The 23,067-nt window shown below is 34.1% G+C and overlaps 1 long non-coding RNA gene and 1 pseudogene across 1 annotated transcript; both read left to right on the top strand.

Moving 5' to 3' along the window:
• Window positions 1-19,124: 19,124 nt before the first annotated feature.
• On the top strand, window positions 19,125-21,447 carry LOC114180542 (uncharacterized; annotated as a pseudogene).
• Window positions 21,448-21,456: 9 nt separating this feature from the next.
• Window positions 21,457-22,068, top strand: LOC114181045 (uncharacterized). The gene is made up of 3 exons (XR_003603733.2): window positions 21,457-21,532; window positions 21,605-21,700; window positions 21,778-22,068. It is a non-coding gene; the product is annotated as an uncharacterized LOC114181045 (long non-coding RNA).
• Window positions 22,069-23,067: the final 999 nt, after the last annotated feature.

The raw sequence follows: 23,067 nt of genomic DNA on the forward strand, positions 1-23,067 counted from the left end.
ATCAATGTAAGTAAGAAAGTATTGAAAACCTAGAGTAGACTTAACGCGGCTAGGTCTCCAAATGTCAGAGTGAACCACGACAAAAGAGAACGAAGCATCATGTGTGACACTAAATGGAAAAGAAGTACGACTATGCTTACCTAATTGACACGAATCACACACCAAACGAGACAACTTGGATAAGGCAGGGCAAGCTGCTATAACATGGCAAGGCTTGGATGACCTAACTGAGCATGAAGAAGAGAGCGAGACTCCATAACTACACCAACATGTGTAGAGGGACGAAGATGATAAAGACCATGAGACTCACATCATGTGCACTTGTTTCAAACTTTGATCTTGTAAACACACAAAATTGTTTGTAAAAGAAACAACACAATCAAGAGAACGAGTTAGAAGACTGATAGAGAACAGGTTAAAAGGAGACCAGGGACATGAAGAACATTTTCAATGGTTAAAGAAGGGAAAAGTTTAACAATGCCAAAACCTTGAGATGATACTCTAGAGCCATAAACTAGTGTAACAAAAGGTAAAGGATTAGGAACAGATAAAGAAGAGAACAAATATTTGTTACCAGTAATATAATTCGTGGCTCTTGAATAAAAAACCCAATGACCAGGAGAAGAAGATTGTGTTATACCAGCAAAAGATGTACTTGTGTGTGCGATAGACACAACAGAACTAGAAGATTGTTGATCCTTATACCATTTAAGAAATTTCTAGAACATAGTAGGTGTATCAGATGAAATAGAAGAAGGAGGATCCCCAACAAATGAAGGTGGGGAAAGATTGGCCTAAACAATTGCAACAGATTGAGAAGGGCGACATATAATGCATAACACTTGTAAATCTTATGACCTAGCTTGCCATAATGTTCACACTTACAACGCCTTTTTCCCTATTTGCGAGGACGAGTACAGTCATCACGGTGATATGCCATAATAAATCAAATACAAAACAAAAAATGCGAATCACACAACAGAAGCAACGAATAAAGCAGATCCTAATATTATATGATTGCAAATTCTTTAAAATGGCATAAAGAACATGAGGTAAAACTTTCGAAAATGCCTCAAAGTAGAAAACAATTGCAAAATTGCAATCACGTGAAATCTGAAAAATTGCAAAAAAGGCTTAGGGCTTGAGGCTTAGGGCTTAGGAAAGAGGAACTAGTGCAAGAATCCATTCTCAATCATAAAATTTGCGAAAGATACTTAGGGCTTAGGGCTAAAGCCTATGGGTTTAGGAAGGATCCCTTCTCAATCATGGACTGTTGAGGGCACTTGATACCATGTTAAGGAGTGAATCGAACACACCCCCCTCACGCTAAGGTATGTACATCTCATGCGTAGGTCTAGAAATGGGTGGATAGGCTTTTAATTATAGCTCTAATACCATGTTGAATATAGAGAAAATATGGTTTGAGATTAATCTCCCTTATGTATAAATCACACATAGGGTAATATATTTATAATAGAGAGATGTACAACTAAAACCTAAGACAAAATGTGAGATTTGAAAAATTAAAGCTGGGTAGTAAAAATGAAATTAAATCTAGTTGTGACATGCTTTGCGGTAGAACATGCTTAAAAAGTTGTCAGCTTGATAAAGCATTGATTCAAGGCAAACAACACAATTTTAGTGAATCAATTTTAGAGAATTTTTTTTTTTGGAAGAAAATTCAGTACATAGATTCTCGAAGAGTAGGAAAAACTCAATCGAAGGCATACGAGACAAGAATCAAACAATCATAAAGAAAAAAAACACATGAGAGATAAGTAGAAGACGCTTATTGTAACATCCTTGTTGGATATTACTTAATAAAATAATAAATTTGAATAAACCTCAAATCATCCGATATTATTATTCCCAAAATCGCGAGAATATAAAATTCATTCATAATTCTTAAATTCAAATTCATAAATCCTAGTGTAATTATTACAAGTTCAAAATTCAAAGCCAACTAAAAGATAAATAGTGCAATTACAAATGTCTCATAAAATTTCCCCAAGATAGTCCTTTCTCCATCTATAAGCATCTCCAGCATCACCTGGAACATCATCTACTTTCGTGTGGCAAGTCAGACGATCATCGCTAAACACAAACAAAAAGGGTGAGCTCAAATCAACATAAACACACAAATTTAGTATTATAGACACCCCACCTAAAAATACTCTAACTCATCATCATGCTCATTTTGAAACCCTTGTTGTCCAAGGTGTTCTGAATCATCGTCTCAGTACCTAAACGAGACAAAACCCTCCATTCTTATCATGCACTTACTTGACCATGGCCTTAGGATATATCATGTTTCCACGAACCTACCTACTCGTGGTCCAACCTCTAAGAACCTCCTCGCTCATAGTCTAACTCTACGGACCTCCCTTCCCGTAGTCTAACACGCGTGATCCATCCAACTACAAACCTCCTCACTCATAGCAACTCCTAAGTGTGAGCACAAAACATACAAACCTCTCTGTTTGTATCCTCACATGAGAGTATCATTAATATGAACCTCTCACCCATATTAATCACGTGTTCCATCACCAATCACAAACCCACCTGTATGTGATATTGTCAAGACATTTCAAACATGCAATATGCAACAAAAATAATACATTATCCCTACGTTATCGCCTAGTGTTGCCTAAGCGCCACCAGGATAAATTCGTTGTAGACCGCTTGGCAGGCACACCTCACCTTCAAGCGTCAAGCTTTCCAGACCTACTACTTTAGTAGCTATCGCCTGGCGGTTCACTCCTCATCATCAGGAGCTACACGCTTCAAGGACTTCCCTGTTTTCTCCTATCGCTTGGCAGTCCAATCCACAACACCAAGCTCTACACCAATAAGGTAATTTGACCTATTTAAATACTTCTGAATAGATTCTAGCATACTCTAATCATCAAATGCACACCCTAAAGCACTCATATATTCATAATTTTAAACCCATGGCACCAGTTGAGTTTGGTCAATAATGCACATTGCATATATGAGTCAAAAACACAACAAATAATCATGCCTATAATCAAATGAACCACAACAGTACATATAAAACTTTCTTTTACATCAAAAACTTCAACTAACTCAGGTTAGTTGTATCACAGGTTCCAAATTCATGAATTGTTCACTCCATATTGCAAATCTATACAATTGAACATAGTACCATATTCATTAAACCCATGGGAAACCCCTATGACCCCAAATCGTGACCCCCAAACAACCCACAAAAAAAAAACTTCTAAAAAGGGCTATCACCTGGCGGTAATCAGGAACCGCCATGGAGTGCTTTAGTTGGGGGAAATTTTTCTAGATCCCTTGCACTTGCGAGAAGCCTAAAACCCCTAAAAATTTTGACCCAACCATTCAAATAGCACGAGTTCAAAAAATCATGTTTTCCAACATACATACATGTTCAATATTATCATCTGAATACACAACTATCACATTCTTACATATTCCTGCAATTCTTGATCCATCCCCAAAATCCTCATTGGATCCTTGAAAACCCAAAACTCTAAATTCACCATATTAATATCAATTAAAAGCAACTGATAACATCATTCATTCACACAAGGATGGAGAACTTTACAAGAAGCACAAAACGTTGCAAAAAAAATCCAGCCTAAACACAGAAACCAACAAATCAATATCGCGTCGCCTGACGGATCTTCATCGCCGCTAGGCGATTCATAGCAGAACTCAGAAATCTCGGTCAAACATGTTGTGTCGCCTGGCGGATCTTCATTGTCGCCATACGATTTCTGGATAGAAGCCTAGAAACTACAAAAAAACAATGTAAAAGAAAGGAAATTTCATGCATCTTAGCCCTGGTATAACACGAAACACAACATACAATTAAAATAAGTAGGAGCAGCTCCCGTTACCTTTGCCTTTACCAATAAACTAGAGCTATATCCACTCCTTAGGTCACTAATTTGGTGCTCTCACAAGACTTTCTCAGTTGCCAAAATAATAATTTAAAAATAAAAACGTATAATAAAACGTATAAAGGAATTATTTAGCACTAGCTAAGATTCGAACTCACAACCTTCCACTACCATGCACACTCACCAAACCAACAAGCTATCACATGTTTCATGCCATTTTATGCACATAAAGAAATATCAATGCACATCACACACTCATGCGTACTTGGAAAACAATTAATTAATTAATCACACTAATGGCATACATAGGACTTAAACCTAAGTCCTCACAAATAACCAAGTGCTAGCCAAGATTCAAACTCATAACTTTCCACTACTATGCACACTCACCAAGCAAACAAGCCAACAATTAATTAATTAATTTATCACACTAATGGCATACACAAAACTTGAACCCAAGTGCTCTCAACCACTTGAGTTAGTATTGTTCCTTATTATAATTGACCCAATTAATTCCATTAAATGTGTCTCCAATCCCCCTTTATTGGTAAATTTAATATTTATTTATATTTAATTTTTTCCAGGTCTTGCACTTTTCATTCGTAAACATCCAAGCACGAACCAAGTGCTCTGAATACATAGACCAAGGCTTTGCGGTCGAACTCTTGACAGATCTATCGAAGAAGATCGACAAACGCAGTGGAATAGATGAGATCTTGTGGCACTCGCAACAAAAGACCAAGTCTCTTTCCCGTTCCAACTAAGGAACCTCGAAACACTCATGGTGTCGGAAAACCTTGCAGAAGAAAACTCCACTATTAGGTTAGGGTGAGCTCTTAGAAAGGGGGAAAACCACACTTTATTCATTAAAGTTAAATGTTTACAAAGATGGCTCGCTTCATTATATAGAGGAAGAAACAACCTTACATCTAGAAAAGGAAAATAATTTAGAGCTAAGATCATCCTAACGGCTAGAAGGAGGAGGCCACTCGAGGGGGACCCTGTCAACTAAGGTTGGTTAACTTAAAGATGAATAAAAAAAACCCTAAAAACCAAATGAGTGAAGGTCGCGAGGATGGAAAGCTTCGAACAAGAGTTATGCATTTGAAGCAAGGAAAGGTAACCCTAGGCGTTCCTTCATACAACATATGGGTTAGGTTTAAGTTGAGGCCTAGTAGAAGATGCTAGAAGATGTTTGATGAATATGTGACTCTTGAAAGATGTTGGAAGATGTTGGAAGATGTTGAATACAGGTTGAATTAGGCTTCAGGCCCAATGCCGACGCAAGCAGGAATGCTGAAGACATTGGTTGCAGGTTGGTTGTTGGGAAAAGCTAGAGCTCGTGATCCAAATGCTATGGATCTTTTGTGCATCCACTTCATCATGCCTTCTCGATTTCTTGTCCCAAACATAATACAAAGACAAATTGAAAAACACCAAAAAGAACTTAGGCCTAAAATACAAGCCTACAAAATACTAATTACACCAAACAAAATACTAATCCTATACAATGCTACATTTATTGAATTATATAAATACATGAAAAGATAAATAGGCATGGCTACTGGCTCATGCAGAAAGCCTCTTAGGGTTGTTGGCAAAAGAAGGAAAGCCTAGAGATTTTGAATGATGACCAAGGAAGATTGAAGACAATTTTTAATGTTTAAAGTTATCATATAAAATGAGTTAATTGTTCTTGTAAAGTAGTTTTAATTAACTTAGAATCAGCAACATAAACTTCATATCTTTGGGTTCTCTCATTTTTGGAAAATCTATAGTGATAATCGATTATCACTTTATTTTTCGAAAACCTACTAGAATAATCGATTATCTCCTAGAATAAACGATTATCCTATTCAATTTTTTTAGGAAACCTACTGGAATAATCGATTATCCTTGGTAGTTGGAACATGTCTGTTCAGTTTTTAACCTAACTTTCAAAATCCCTATTTAAAGAACGACAGTTCAACTTTGAAATTACATTTTTGAGAGCCAGAGTCTTAGTGTTGTGTTTGCAAAGAAGTTCTCTGAGTGTTCTCAAAAGAGCTTTGAAAAGCCTAGTGTGGGCAGAGCGATAACTTTTCCTAATAGGGTTTCTAGGAGATTGAGTGTTGTTGTTGTTGTTGCTAGGAAAGCTAGGTCAAGGTCTCTGTGTGATTCAGAGAAAGTTACTTTCATCTCTTATGTCTTCAAGAGAGGTGTTTTCTTTTCCCTACTAGCTTGATTATCTGTGTGTAATCTGTTATTATTATTGATTGAGTTAATCTCTTTGATTAAAGATATTAACAACTAGATGTAGGATCTTTTGATCTAAACTAGTATAAATACTTGTGTCAAATATTCTTCCCTATCTCTTTATTGTATCTATTGTTGCATTTAAAGGAACTAATATTAAATTAATCAGTAAAATTTTAGAAAAATTTTAAGGTATTAATTTTAATATTAAAAACCTATTCAATCCCCTCTTGGTTTTTGTCCAAACGTTAACCATTCCATTGCACGATTTCTACAAAGGTGATTTCCATCATTCCTTCTCTTCAAAAATAAAATAGAAGAACAAAAGCACAAACAAGAGAGGAAGAGTGGAGATATCCTTAGAAAAGATGGAGAGAGATCTCATGGGAGGGAAGCGCAATCACTTCCTCAACTTAAGTCAAGCTCCATCAACAAAAGCATCTAGAATTTATGGTAAAATTCTTTCCAAGGAAGGAGGATAATAGGACCTTAACCCCTACCAAGGATGGCGACACATGCTTAGGGAGAATAAGCATGTTTAGAAAATGAGTCTTCTAGTCCTTAATCCCTTTCATTGTTTTCTATTTCCTTTGTTTGAGTTTCCCTAACTTTACTTTTGTTGACTTGACGTTGGTTGACTTGTTGACCTCTAACTTGTGTTGACTATAGTTGACTTTACCTAATTGACATGTTAATCCTTCTTTTCTTTGTTTGGTTTTTAGGGTGAGCTTAATTAGTATATAAGGAACACTAATTGGAGTGGATTAGGACTTGTCAACATGGCAAAGCATAAAGCATAAAGCATAAAACATGTGTGATGTGGAGGACAGAGGAAAGCATAAAGCACATGTACCATGTGGTTCTCCATTTCCTTGGCCGAAATTGATGAGAAGATGCCACCTTGTCTACTCCAGGTTTGTCACCTTATGCATTAAGTTTAACCTAGTTTCTAGAAGTTAGGGTTTGCAAAGACATCCCTCTAGCTCACAAGGGGTGCTCCTAGTCTTGTAAAAGGGTTGATAAATTTGAAGTTAAACATTGTTTTTTTGTTCAAATGTGAGCTCTTCCTCCTCTAGAGTGAAACCTCAAGCCTTATCTTGAGCTAGCTCAAGTGGTGGCATAACACCACTTATCTTCAAGGATTGGTTGCTTTGGCCCTCCTTGTAGTGGCATGCTTCATCTCACCATTTACATCTTCTTGTCTTTCATTTCAAGTGTTTTTCCATCTATCAATTTGGTTTTATGTTACACTTGTCCTTTGGTTTTGTTTTCTTGTTTAATTGGTTCCTCCCCTTCTCTTAAACCTATTGAAGTGCACTTTCACATCTAGATAACTTGTTATCTTAATGTCTAGTGGAAATTTTCACTAGGTTTTCTTAAATAACTTATCACCATATTCAAAAATCTAAAATGAAACATCAATATGCTACATCATGCATTGATAAAATTTTCTTTAAAAATTGTGAAGGTCTTTTTTTTATCATTGCCCCATTTGAAGTTCACACACTTTTTCACCAACTCTATATGTGAAAGTTCATTTCCAAGGCTCTAAAGAAGGAGAGAAATTCAATTAGAAGAAACTAAAAATAAGACCCCAAACACAATATAGTATGCACATAGAATTAAAGATAAAAGTAGCCAAAATGAAGAAAAGATGAAGTAAAATATGGAAGACATGAAAGGGAAAGGGGGAAGCAAGTGAAGCACGCCACTTGAGGGGGGCACTATGGCTTACCAACCTAAGATAAGTGGGGATGTTGCAACTTGAACTCTAGTCTAGAGATAAGGCTAGAGAAGATGGCACTAAAAAAGAGAGCACTCTCATAACAATGGTCAAATATATGTGTACAAAATCCAAAATATCCAAACCTCTTATAAGTCTAGAAGAGCCCCTTTTATAAGTGGCGGAAGGAGGTCTCTGTGAAAAAACACAAATCTAAAGACTAAGTAGCAAATACATGGAAATTTTTTCTAGAAACTAGGTCATTAAAAGGAGACTCTTTTAGGTGTGTGGGGATTAACCTAGATTTCCCACCAAAGCTCTTATGTGGCACCTTTGACCTTCTAAAATGGAGGATCAGTCCTTGCTCTTCGAGCTCTCTTCATATACACCTCCTATGTGTGGTTCCAAGGTTGAGTCTCTCCTCTATTCCAAATAGTATTATCCTACTCCAAAATGGTCCTAACTTATTCTACAAAGCAAACAACAAAATAAGATGGTCAATAAGTCAACTTAAGTCAACTCAACAAAAGGCAACTCAACTCAAGTTAACAAAAGAAAAGTTAAAACAAAACTAAACCACCATAAAAAAACGATTTAGAAGATTCCATTCTAAACTTCTTTATTCTTCCTAAGCATGTGCCTTCATCCTTGGTAGGGGTTAGGGGCTCATCAACTAGGTACATTGGTCAAGCCAAAAGGCATGACTAACCACTCATACAATCCAAACTTAGTCTTCAAGGTTATTCACCATTCATCAAGCAAGTCATCTAATCTAGAAATGGGATGTTTATACTTTTGTGGGATAAGAATCACAAGCATTACTCTAAGACTCATGCTATGTTGCACCCACCCTTTTTACATTAACTCTCCCACTTGCTTCCTCAAGGTTAGTCCTATAACCCGTTCTATTAGGCAAGGATGAGCCATGTATGAAATCAATTTGATACTCAATCCTTCTTAGAAGTGGAACCCCTTTGTAGGATCTTGAATCACATCTTGGAACTCATCTAAGACTAAGGACAAGTCTCTAGGACAACTTAAGGTTGAACTATGAAAGGATGGAGATGATCCACTAGGATAAGATGCATACACACTCTTGTAGGCAAGCATTACCTTTTTTACTCCTTTGTGGGAGATTTAGATGTTTTTCTTCTTAGCGTCCTTTGCTTGGCCTTGTGCCTCTTCCTCTTTGTTTTTTTTTCATTTTAAGTTGATTCTCACTAACCACTTGAGGAGTGAGAGGAACCAATGTGATCTTTTTTACTTGAAAATTGAAAGTAAAATCGTTGGAATGGCCATCATGAAAGATTTGATTATCAAATTACCATGACCTTCCTTGTAAAATGTGGGTTGCTTCCTTAGGCATAACATCAGAAAGGATTTCTTCTTGATCATTTCCTATTAAGAAGTTAATGAGGACCTTTTATTCATTTTTATTTCACCTTCCTCACTAAGCCATGATAGCTTATATGGCTTGGCATAAGGGATATTTTTCAAGCCAGGCTTCTCCACTACCCTTGTGCTATCTACATTCACACAACTTCCTCCATCAATTATGAGTGGACACACTTTATTATTTATTAGGCACCTTGTATGAAAAATGTTTTCTCTTATAAAGGACTAAAGTTCCTTGAAACTTGTCTTAGCATCAACCTAACAATCAATAAGTATCTTTCACCACTTGCTTTGAATTCATCTTCACTTGAAGAGGAAAATGAGTGGGAAGAGGATTCTCTAGAAGGAGAAGGGGGAAAGAGTGTTCACTCTCAACCTCTCCTTTAGCATTTGGCGTCATGGTTATTTTGGTAGGACAATTAGAAGATGTGCTTATACCATAAACATTTGAAACAATAAGTGGAGCTTGACCTTTGTACACTAGAAAAGTTAGGAATGGAGTTGAAGTTCTAGGTGAATTGACCCTATATGGTGGATCTTGGAGACACTTGGATGGTTGTTTATCATGTTTCTCTTTTTATTTTCCCTTCCATGAAATAAAATAGTAGACATTGTATGAACTACTCCTCTTGCTCCCATATTTTTTCTTTTCAATTGTGATTCAATTTTGAGAACAAATTTAGCTACCTTGGCTTCATCACTTTCATCATGAAAATCACCTTAAGTAGCAAAGACTCAAGCAAATTTGAGTAATCATTCACACACATTGACCCTTGTTGAAACCTTTGTAGCTTCAAAACGATGTCCCTCCTATAATAGGAGGGCACAAATCTAGCGCGAATATGTCCTTTAATGTACATCCAAAAAGCTACTGGTGGCCTTTGGTAAGCATTCATACAAAGTTGATGCCACCAAGTCATGACATAACCCTCAAACTATACCACTACATGATGAACTTGTTCTTGATCAACTTGTTCATTATCCCGTACATAATGAGCCTCTAACCCCTACCAAGGATGGAGGCACAAGCATAGGGAAAATAAGCTTGTTTAGGAGAAAAAATTCTTCACCTTTATTTTATTTGGTTTAGTTTTTCTTCTTTTTGTCTTAGAATAAAATCTACACTCAGGAATTACTCCTTTGTGTTTGTAGGATTACTATTAGATAGCCATAGGTTGCTAAGGGGCACACATAGATAGATCAAGAAGGTCCTAAGGAGCTTAGCCCAACATGTTAGGGACTGCATTCGAAGAGGAGAGAATCTTGGTTGACATTCTATATGGTAAAAAACATGGGAGAAAGCTTTAGAGAGTAAGGCACTCTTGGAGAGCAAGGAAAAAAAATCATAGGTTGCCTAATAGTGATGACTCATTATTTTCCCATATTCCATTGTTTATTTGTGCTCATCTTTATGGATGTTTAATGCTTAATTATATATCTTTAGTGCATTTTCATCAATTGGGCTTCATTGGGCCATTATTTCAAATTTTGATTAATTTGGCATTAATTGGTCTAATTTTCTTTCTAATTATTTTATAGGTATTTTTGTGAAACAGTTTTGGAGCATGGACATTGATGTGGAAATGACATGGACATAAATGGCAATGATGTAGGAATGACGTGACAACTCTCTTTTCACCTTAAGATTATCATCCAAGCTCTAAAATTGTTTCACAAAATACTTAAAAATAATTAGAAACAAAAATTAGACCATATAATGTCAAATTAATCAAAATTCGGAATAATAGCCCAATAAAGCCCAATGGATGAAAATGCACTAAAAATAGACAATTAAGCACCAAACATCCATCAAGATGAACACAAAAAGGCAATGAAATAAAGGAAAAATAATGACTCATCTGCGGGAAGGCTGTCGTTGAGAAGGCTATGTAGAGGGTTGCCCCGTCCAAGTAGAAAGGGAAGGGTAAGGATAGGAAGAAACTAAGGTTTCTTGCCAAGGGTGGGAAACTAGTTTCTATTTCTAACACCTCAGATCTCGACGACCTTTAGGGCCTTGCTGTTTGGATGCGAAAAGGTGTGGATATTAACTTAAATGAGCATGGTTGGACTTGGTAGAGGCGGTAGAACTGCGTACTATAATGAAAACTTTACTAGAGTTTCACGCTCGGTCTTTGGTGATGGATCGGAGGGTAGATAATTTGTTACAAAGAGAGCTAACCGATGAGTTAAAATACACTAGCCCTATTCAACTAGTTTAGGTAGTTAGGTTTGAGAGAAGATGGACCTGATTGAAATATCTTGCCTGCTTTTTGACAAAAATCCATGTGTATCTTATTATGTTGGTAGATAAGTATGGTGGTGGTTAAACGGGGAAAGTTGGGGAATGATCCATAGAACTAGTGGTATTTAGAAGACCTTCAAAGGCATAGATAATGTTACCTACCGTGTAGGGGATCAATACTTGGGTTTCACAGATTTTCTTGCATTCTTCCTTCAAGCCAAGAACTGGTGCAAAGAGTTGTCCATTAAGCTCAACCAAACTAGTTATTGAGAGTGGGGTAAAAGAGGTATTTTGAAAGGAAGAAGTCGTTGAAGTAATGTGGGAAGTAAAAGCAAAAGTTAGGAAGAATTTCATTGGTTCATTTTAGACTTTTGAATATGGCGATGAGTTGCTTAAGGAAACCTAGTGAAAAATCCCACTAGACATTAAGATAGCAAGCTATTTAGATGTTAAGGTGCATTTCAAAAGGCTCCAAGAGAATGAGAGTAATGGGTTGATTTAAGAAACAAAAACAAATGGACAAGATATCATAAAATCCGAATTGAAACAAGAGAAATGAGTTATAAAATGGAAAGCATAGAAGATCATAATGATGTAAAGAAGCACGCCACTCATAGGGGGGCCATATAGCTAACCATCCCTATAGAGGAGTGATGGAGTCGCCACTTGAGATGCAAGATAAGCAAAGGAGAACCTTCACTCCTAGGAGAAAGGCCTCACGATTTTTGTGCGGTTGAAATACTAGTGTATAAACTCAAAATGATAAATTATTTTATAACCTAAAGATCACCCCTTATATAAACAGTTTTAGGGGCCTTTAGGAAATAAGCACAAAGTTCAAAAGGGCTAACTAGCAAATAGAAAACCCTACGTTCTAGAAACATCTCCTAAAAGGTAGCACAAACTTGCACGGCGATGGGAAACCCTAAAGGAAATTCGGCCAAGCTTTCCAAAATGAGACAAGGAATGTCTCTAAAAAAGGCCAAAAGGTGTTAAAGACAAAAGGAGACAAAAGGTACAAGATGCTTTTACTTTATGCTTTCCTCTCTCCTCCATCTAAGCTACACATCATCTCCATCATCCATTAAGATTACGCCACATATCTCATGCTTTAATTAAACCTACAAAACATATAAGGTCATGTTGGCTTAAGTCAAGTCAACTCTAGTCAACAAGTCAAATCTAGTCAAAGGTCAACAAGTCAACCAAGGTTGAGTCAATTAAGTCAAATTAGGGAAATTCAAACATAATGAAAAATAATAAAAGGAATGAAAGATTACTGAACTTCCTTTTTAAACATGTTTAGTCTTCTTTAGAAGGTCCCTCCATCCTTGGTTAGGGTCAATCTTTTATCGAAGACCTCCAAAGGCATAGGTAACATCACCCACTGTGTATGGGATCAATACTTGGGTTTCATAGATTTTCTTGGATTCTTCCTTCAAGCCAAGAATTGGTGCAAAGAGTTGTCCATTAAGCTCAACCATGTCAGTTGTTGAGAGTGGGGTAAAAAGGTAATTTAAAAGGAAGAAGCCATTGAAGTAATCACTAGTGCAAAATAAGCTTTTTATACCTACATTATTATACCTATTCAAATCCATCAGGTATAAAACGAGAGGCAGATGATAATTTTGTAAATAATATGAGATCTTTTATGCCAATTATACTTTCAACCAGTATAAAAATTGATACAATGACATTTTTCAATATTAAAAAAAACTTTATATACTGGTTATAATTAGAATTGGTATAAATTTTGTATATATATATATATATATATATATATATATTATATTTTTTAATTTTTTAAAAAAATATTATACTTGTTGACCTTGGAACCGGTACAGTATGTTTCTCATTTTCCATTTCTTTCCTTCGTTCCCTTTCTCTTTTCCTTAACACGGTTCTTCTTTCTTCCAACATAGTTCATTGTTTTGTCGTTCCCGCTTCCCAACACTCATCGTCACTGTGCGAAGTCACTGTCATCGTCACCGTGCGAAGTCGCCATTGCCGTCACCGTGCAAAGTCGAAGTCGCCGTCACCGTGCGAAGTCGCCACCACCGTGCGAAGTCGCCGTCACCGTGCGAAGTCGCCTCGTCACGGTCGCGTGTTGTTTTTGTGCTCTGCGTCTGCTAGCATCATTGTCGCATTGTGTTATCTTCGTTGTCGAAATACCTGGTCTCCTAGTCTGTCGCCCTCACCGTCCATTTTCTCCATTTGAAGGTCAACATTTGAACCCTAACCACAGATTACTCTTATTTTATTGAATGACTCATACTGATATTTAGAATATATCGATTTACTCTGAATTTAAGATATGTGTTTGGATTATTTCCTATTATTGCTAAATTTGTTGTATCCTTGCATCTCTTGTCCAATTTGTACTTTGTAGTTTCTTAGTGACAATTTACAGTTCACATTACCCTACTTATCTACTATGAAGAGAATAGGATGTAATTTTCGTTCATGTCTTTTTGTACTAAGAACTTAATGAACTCTTTATTTCTAAGGCACAAAATGGAGGGAGGAGATTTTGCCCCCTCATTGTTTCCTCTCCTTTCCTCCCTTCTGAATCTACGCTGGAGCTAAATCTTAAATTTGCTTTGCTACTTCCTGAATTTATGCTGAATGGTTATGCTGTATCAGGAAAATCAGAGACAGATGAATCAAGTACCAAGAAAAATATTTCATGGTTATAGGGATCAATATAGCTTTTAGTAGCAGGAAACGAAGAGATTTTGTTCGTACAACTTGGATGCCACGAGGTGATTTAATGATCTTTCATCACTTTCTAGTTTTTCCTCTCACAAAAGTTCTCCTTTAGCCTGCTTAAGAAATTCCATGCCATCATGTATCTAATCCATGGTTTCTAATGGAACTTCATTAGCTAGTGAAAGACAAAAGTTGGAGGAAGAAAAGGGCATAATCATACGATTCACTATAGGTCACAGGTCAGATTTCTTGATATTCACTTTCCGTTATTGTTGTGCTTTCCTACTTTTGATAATTCTGTTGCACTTATTTTCTCATGATCTCAAAAATTTCTTTTGTGGCCTAACTATCAAATAGCATCCAATAGATAATTGTATTACCTCTTTCTGGTGCAAGTTATTTTTATTTATATGATTTGATAGGGAAATGTGTTACCAAATATTTTCCATTATTAAATGTTGATTTTGTTACTTATTATTGTATTTTCATTATAAATAAGAATACTATACAAAACATAGAATTCATTATATTCCTTCTCGGTTTCATCTTCCTCACAATGGTACCAAAGAAGTAGCCTCCTTTAGGACCTGTTTTGTCTTAATCCTTTCACTGCACACCATAAACCTTTTTCTTTTTAATTTGCTTCTTGTCAAGGGCCAGTGTGATAAAATCTTTAGAACTGATAATTGAAATGCATTGCCCTAAACAAAAAGTGTGGCCATTGCACTAGGTTTCTTTTTTGGTGTTAAAATAGTGGCAGCTTTTCCTATCTGAGTCTTTTCTTCCAATCAATGACTCATAATTGTTGAAATAACGTTGATGATGAGAGGAAAGTGGAGTTGATGATGAATGTTAATAATTGATAATACATGCATAAATGCAAGAGTAGAAGTAGTAGTATGATGTGAGGGCATGAAAGAGTGAAGAACTTAAATTAGAAAGCGTTGAAGGAGAGAGACAGAAGAAACAGATCTATAAGCGAAGCAATGTGTTGTTGCCTCTCTCAACAGCTGAACATTAAATTGGACAGTGATAAAAAGATAAAACAGGGGAATGATAAAAAGAGTGTTGGTGTAGAAAGTGAACGCATTTGGGAGAGAGTGTGAAAGATGAAAATTGTGCGTGTGAGATGAGAAAATGAATAGAAGAAAGAAAGAAAGGTAGATAAATAAGGGAAGGTGGATGAACCTGGATGAGATTAAGGAGACCGCAGAGTGGGACCTTAATTGGATAAAAAAGAATCCGTAAGTACATTATTCAACAAGTTATATCTATTCACTTCGTTATCATAAGCCATATCTTTCAAGTACTGTTTAGATCTGTTCTTGTGATTGCAGCATGTAGTGGTGTTGGGGAGTTATTAGGTGAGGTTGATTCTCTTGTTTATCAAGCTTGCAAGTGTGAGCTCGTATTTTCTACATCAATGTCAGTGGACAGTTTACATCGGCCATGAGAGCTTTGAGAAGCCCATTCTGGTAGAGAGTTTCTTGTTAAACATGAAACCTAACCACCCCTTTTGAATGTTAGTGTTGGTTCAAATTTATGATGTTTTTACTATGTTTTATTTTTTTGGATCCATAGGTAGAGTTGCAGGTTTTCCAACTAAAAAACCAGTATCAATATCATCAATAAGGATAAAGTATATTTTCTTTGACTCAATATTCCTTTGATAGGCTTAGCAATTTCCAAGATTAAATAACATTTGAAAGAACCAAGAGCCTTTAATTCAAATAATGACTATAACTTCAACTGAACTGGATCAACATAATTGATATTAGATCCAATTAAGATCATGTCATCCCCATAAACAAGTAAAATAATCAGTGAAGAATCAGATACATGCGGATGGAGCAATGAAGGAATTCAACGTGGAAAATGAAATTTGGAACTATTAAATCAACATAAGCAGCACATTAACCTTAATTACAATACTTAATATAGTTTATATTTGCAGATCTAACTAATATTTTGAAAATATAAATTAAATGTGTGATATGAAATTAACCTTTTACGTGGTTATTTTAATTAAGGCTTGGTTTGATTTTAGATTATTTCTTAGAATTTAATGATGGTATAGTATAAAAATGTATTTTCAGTCAATTTTTACGACTATTACTTTCTGATAAAAAATTGTTAGTATTATGTATAAGATTATAAAATAAAGATTAAATTATACTGTTAGTCCCTATTTTCATAGCAAAATTTGAATTTGGTCCCTCAATTAATTTTTATCTCAATCTGGTCCCTATTTTGGGAAATTTGACCCAATCAAGTCCTTTCTGTTAGTAGTGGAGTAACGGTGTTAAATGGGGTGCCACGTGTCAGCTTCTGAATTTTTTGAATTTTTTTATTTTTTTTTGAAATTTTTTTTTGAAATTTTTTTATTTTTTTTGAAATTTTTTTAAATTTTTAAAAAAATTAAAATTTTGCCACGTGTCAAGTGGACATCGTGCCACGTGGCAGTGACAGTGCCACGTGTCACTATTTGGGAGGTGTCATTTTCTCATTCTCAATTTGGTCCCTCTATTTTATTTTTTGTCTCAATTTAGTCCCAATTTTTGTAAAAATTATGCAATTTCGTCCCCCTCCAAATTGAAACAAAAATTATAAAATGTTATACAAATATTTTTATTAAATTTGATTTTTTTATTCAAATTGATATTTTTATTATATATTTTCAATAAAACAAAGTTTCTTTAAATTTGTTTCACATTAAATTTTACTTAAAATTGTTTTCAAATTTAATTTTTTTTTTTTTATTGTTACATAAACTAGTTAATTTTTCTTAAATTATATAATTGTTATTTTTATACTAACTAAAATATTTGTATAGAAATTATTGAATTTTACACATTTTAAAAATATGCAATTATTTAAAATATAAATTCAAATAAAAAACAATATTAAAATACAATGTAATAAAATATCAATATAATTTATGATTTTTTTTATTAACATTATTTTCTATTAACAACGTTAAAACAATTTTAAATAAAGTTTAACGTAAAATATAAATTAAAATAAACTTAATCTTGTTAAAAATATTTACTTGAAATATCAATTTTGATAGAAATATTTGTGTCTATTTATATAGAAATAAAATTTGGTTTCAATTTGGAGAGGGACAAAATTGCACAATTTTTACAAAAATTAGGACTAAATTGGGACAAAAAATAAAATACAGGGATCAAATTGAGAATGAGAAAATGACAACTCCCAAATAGTGACACGTGGCACTATGTCCACTTGACACGTGGCAAAATTTTAATTTTTTTTTAAAAATTTTAAAAAAAATAAAAAAAAATCAAAAAATAAAAAAAATAAAAAATTCAAAAAATTCAAAAATTCCAGAAGCTGACACGTGGCACCCCATTTAACACCGTTACTTCACCCTCACGGAAAGGACTTGATTGAGTCAAATTTCCCAAAATAGGGACCAGATTGAGATAAAAAATAATTGAGGGACCAAATTCAAATTTTGTTACAAAAATAGGGACTAAAAGTATAATTTAACCTAAAATAAATTTAGAAGGTATAAGTTCATAAAACATGATCTTTCAAAAAGTGATCGTGATTTCCTTTTCATAGGTTCATGTTAATTATACAAATATTATTGTTATCATTATGTATTAATATAAAGTTAAACTTCTATTAAAGGATTATAAAGTGTTATTATCTTTATATTTTCTAATAATAATAAATATAAATATGCAGCTCACTATTATTTTTCTTTTTCTTCATTTTCTAGATTAAAGTGATAATTTTCAGTTGAAATGGTTGTTTTTCTCTCAAAAGCATTTGAATTTAGTATTATTTTAGAAAAAAACTGATGAGTTTTAGTTTTTTTTTTCTAAAACAATTTTAATAGAAAATTTCACAAATTAAAAATTATTTTTTAATAAACAAAGTAATACCATATTTTAGTTTAGAATAATTATCTTTAATTATTATTATTAACTATATGTATGAGCAATTTAAAATTTCAAAATTAAACTTTACTTAGATAAATATCAAATAATTGTAAAAGAAAAAGGCAAAAATGAAAAATGTTGATTGTAGACCGTTTTTTTATTCTCCTTTTATTATATGCTTTTATGCATATTTTACAAACTAATATATATTAAATAGGGACGACAAAATAATTTGTTTTTGTGAAAACTTTTTTAATCCGTCTTTATTTTAATAAAACAGTATTGCATAAATTAGATATAGTAATATGGAAGATGAATATGTACATTTCATAAACATCCCAATATCATTCATGTTTTAGACTTTGGTTTATTGTTTAATTTCATTTCACAAAACTCACTTTTAAGGTAATAATTTTCTCTCACCCATCTATTTTAATCTCCATGGTTCGTTTATTATTTTATTTCAATTGATTCATAAGGATTCCTATTTATTTTAAGAAATTGACGAGTAGAAGAATTTGGCTTTTCTCATTGTTTAGTAATTTAGCTTGTGAATTTTGTCCTTCCTTATTTCATATGTCGCTTCTCTTTCACCACTTTCTTTTCTTCTGTTCCATATAACATTCTTTAGCATATTTATTTTTAAGATTGAGGTTAATTTTTATCTACTATAAAATTAAAACATTGTCCATAAATTAATTTCAGTTGCATAAATTAGTATCTCCAAATTCTTGCATCTTAATTAAATTTTATTTGTGGAATTATGATGTCTACTATCAATAAAAACTGTTGTTGAACTGTTTGAGAGATTCTTTTGTTCTATCTTCATTAGTGAGTTATATAGCTTGTGCTCATAGAATTTCTGTTGCTTAGAATTCCTTTGTGTGAACTGTTCCAAAGTCAAATGAGTTGTTATGTTATATTAAATGGTGGTAGTGTTGAGTTCACAGATTGGACTACGTGTTTGGCTGTTTCTGAGCTCTAACCAAACGTAGTGGTGTTAACTTATACACACAACAATGGATCGGAGTTGGATAAATTTTTTACGCACAACAAATGAATATGAGAATGGAGTAGAAGAATTTCTTGAATTTGCAAATATGAATGTTCCGGATAATAATGGAAAATTCTACTGCCCGTGTGTTAATTGTTTGAATGAGAGAAAACTACCGACTGACGTTATTCGGGAGCATGTTCTTTGTGATGGTTTCTTAAAGAGCTACACAAAGTGGATATGGCATGGTGAATTAATAGACATGCCAAGTGTAGATGTGTCTGAAGTAGAAGAAGTTGATTTAGAGATGGATGATCGAATGGAGGAAATGATTCGTGATATTGGACATGATTCCTTTCAACGTGCGAATGTGTATGACAATTTGTGCAATGACGCAGAAAAACCTCTATACGCAGAATACACTAAGTATACTCGATTGTCAGCGGTATTAAAATTGTTCAATGTGAAGGCAAGAAATGGGTGGACTGATAAAAGCTTCACGGAATTACTTAAGTTGTTGAGTGACATGCTTCCTAAAGGTAACACGTTGCCAACACGCAATTATGATGCGAAGAAGATATTGTGTCCGATGGGTATGGAGTATCAAAAAATTCATGCATGCCCAAATGATTGTGTCTTGTACAGGAAGGAGTTAGCCATGTTACATCAATGTCCACGATGTGGGGTGTCACGATACAAACAAAAACATAGTGAGTTTGAATCTGATAGTAAGGGTCTTCCGGCGAAATTTTTATGGTATCTTCCTGTAGTTCCACGGTTGAAACGTTTATTTAGCAATGCAAATGATGCAAAACTCATGAGATGGCATGCAGATGGACGTACAACAGATGGCCATTTGAGACATCCAGCAGATGGTTTGCAATGGAAGAAAATTGATTCCATGTTCCCAAATTTCTCCAATGATTCAAGGAACATTAGATTTGGACTTGCTACAGATGGAATGAATCCATATGGTAACTTGAGCAGTAAACATAGTTCATGGCTTGTTCTATTACTGATTTACAATTTACCTCCTTGGTTGTGCATGAAACGCAAATATGTTATGTTATCCTTAATGATCTCGGGTCCAAGACAACCAGGAAACGACATTGATATTTATTTAACCCCATTAGTTGAAGATTTGAAGATGTTATGGGAGAAGGGTGTTGATATGTTTGATGGGTACATTAGTGATTCATTCAAGTTGATTGTCATGTATTGATGCAACAACTTCTACCAGTGGCTATTCGAGGCATATTGCCTAAGAATGTTAGATATACCTTAACAAGATTGTGCTTCTTTTTTAATGCAATATGTAGTAAGGTTATCGATATTGAGAAGTTGGATCAGTTAGAAAATGAGGTTGTAGTCATATTGTGTCAGTTGGAGATGTACTTTCCTCCATCATTCTTTGATATTATGGTCCATCTGATTATTCATTTAGTCCGAGAAGTTAGAATTTTTGGTCCAGTATTCTTATGGTGGATGTACCCTATTGAGCGATACATGAAGATATTGAAAGGGTATGTAAAGAACCAATATCGTCCATAAGCATCAATTGTTGAAAGATATATTGCAGAGAAAGCTATTGAGTTCTGTACATACTACTTATCACAAGTTGAAGCTATAGGGGTACCGAAGTCTTGTTACCATGGAAGAGGTGCTGGTAAGGGTACTCAAAGTGCAAAAGTTATAACTCTGAGTAGAGATGAAGTTCTCCAAGCACATTTATATATATTGAATAACACTAAAGAGGTCATCCCCTATTTAAGAGCTCATAAAGATATTGTGAAGAGAAATAATCCACGAATGTCTCAAAAGTGGGTCATTAATGAGCACAACAAAACTTTTTTGAAGTGGTTCAAACAACAGGTTCAAAATGACAATACAACTTCTGATACATTAAATTGGCTAGCAAGTGAGCCAAACTATGATGTCTTATGCTGGAGTGGGTATGATATAAACAATTATACATTTCATACAAAAGACGAAGATGAAAAAAGCACCACACAGAATAGTGGAGTAATGGTTGTAGCTGAATCAATGCATTTCTCAAGTTCAAAGGATAAATATCCGATTATGGCCTCAATGTGCTACTTTGGTGTAATTGAAGATATTTGGGTAATAGATTACACAAGTTTTAGAGTACCTATTTTTAAATGTAAGTGGGTTGATGGTAATATTGGCGTGAAGACTGATGATCTAGGTTTTACCTTGGTTGACCTAGAAAAGGAAGGTTATACTAAAGAGCCATTCATCATGGCATCTCAAGCAAAACAAGTGTTTTTTGTGTTATATAATTTAATTTTACTAAGTTCCATATTAGGCACAATTTCAATATACATTAAATTTTACAGAGCGGTTGAGGCTCATTCTAGGTTGCAAGGACAACAAATCACTTCTAGAAAGAAGTTGCAATTCATTGCGCCAACTGTAAGTAGTTAATCTTCAAACTGTTGAAATAGAATTATCATATTTATGATATTATATGAATTTAACTTGTAGTGCTCACGTCAACCGGGAAGCTATGAGTGTGGATATTATACCATGAGGCACATGCATAGAATCATATCCGCAAACATTGTTGACTCATGGGATATGGTAATATGTACAATTTATAAATCACATCTTAAGTATTTATCACTAAAAGATTGTTGACTCAACTATTCATTGTGTAGATTTTCAATGACACATCTCCAATGGATCAAGGAGTCTTGAAGGAAGTTCGTGATCAGTGGGCTTCGTTTCTTTTGAGTGTTTATATAAAATGATGTTAGGTGTTTTATGACTTATATATTAATTCGTTTTGGAGTAGTATTATATTTCATATAAACATTAGATTCTATTTCACGTAAATATTAGATTGAATGAGATTTGTTTTCTGGATGTTTTGGGTAATTATATACAGTATATAAGATGATGTTAGGTATTTTATGACTTATATAGTAATTCACTTTGGAGTAGTATTATATTTCATATAAACATTAGATTCTATTTCATGTAAATATTAGATTGAATGAGATTTGTTTTCTGGATGTTTTGGGTAATTATATACAGGTTTGCTATGAGGTAAGAAGCATAAACGAATGTTTCAAAAAAAATAATAAATCACTTTTTATACCGGTTGAGGTCATACTTGGTGTAAAATGTGTAACTTTTTATACCGGTTGGAACTATAATCGGTATAGTAAGTCATTTTTTCTTACATAACCTTCCATTTCCAAGAGGACTTTCTATACCGGTTTTAGAAATGGTATAAAAAATAATTTTTTATACCTGTCATGGAACCGATATAGAAAGATCAAACTTTCTATACCACCTGCATCTATACCGATGCTAGAACTGGTATAAAAAACATTTCTTAACCTGTATAAAAAGCTTATTTTACACTAGTGAATGTGGGAAGTAGAAGCACAAGGGTTTAAGATTGCTAAAGAAAATTAGTGTAAGTAGGATCAGAAAGCAAGAAAGAAGGTGAGCAAAGGTTTGGCGCATAAAGGAGAAAAGGAAAGATTTAAGAGATTATAAAAGGAGATTTGAAAGACATTCCAATTAAAATGTGAATGAAATGGCCTGAGCTAACTAAGGGATATAATATTATATTGTTGCTTTGGTAGCAACCTCATGGTTATACTCAAGTATGTTTGGGCAGCACATTAAATGCAAAGGTTGTGAATAGACAAATGACATTTATTACCATCAATGTGAAAGCGTGCACGACAAAAACGAAGGTGGAAGGTCCTAGAGTCAAAGAGTTGAATTGAGTTTCAAGAGAATAATTATTTGTGTGAGGTATGCATTAGTATTTTCTTGGGGGACTTATGTCATATACCCTTCCAACATGATATAATATCTAATCATTACATTTAACAAATTATTTCCAAATTTAATACAAAAACATAATCTTTAAGTGGATCTTCATCAATTTCCATCAAATATATGTGATCTTCATGCACTTGGCTTTATCA

Source organism: Vigna unguiculata, chromosome 4, assembly GCF_037176805.1.
Source record: "Vigna unguiculata cultivar grain cowpea cultivar isolate G323 ecotype 2 chromosome 4, ASM3717680v1, whole genome shotgun sequence".
NCBI classification, from domain to species: domain Eukaryota; kingdom Viridiplantae; phylum Streptophyta; class Magnoliopsida; order Fabales; family Fabaceae; genus Vigna; species Vigna unguiculata.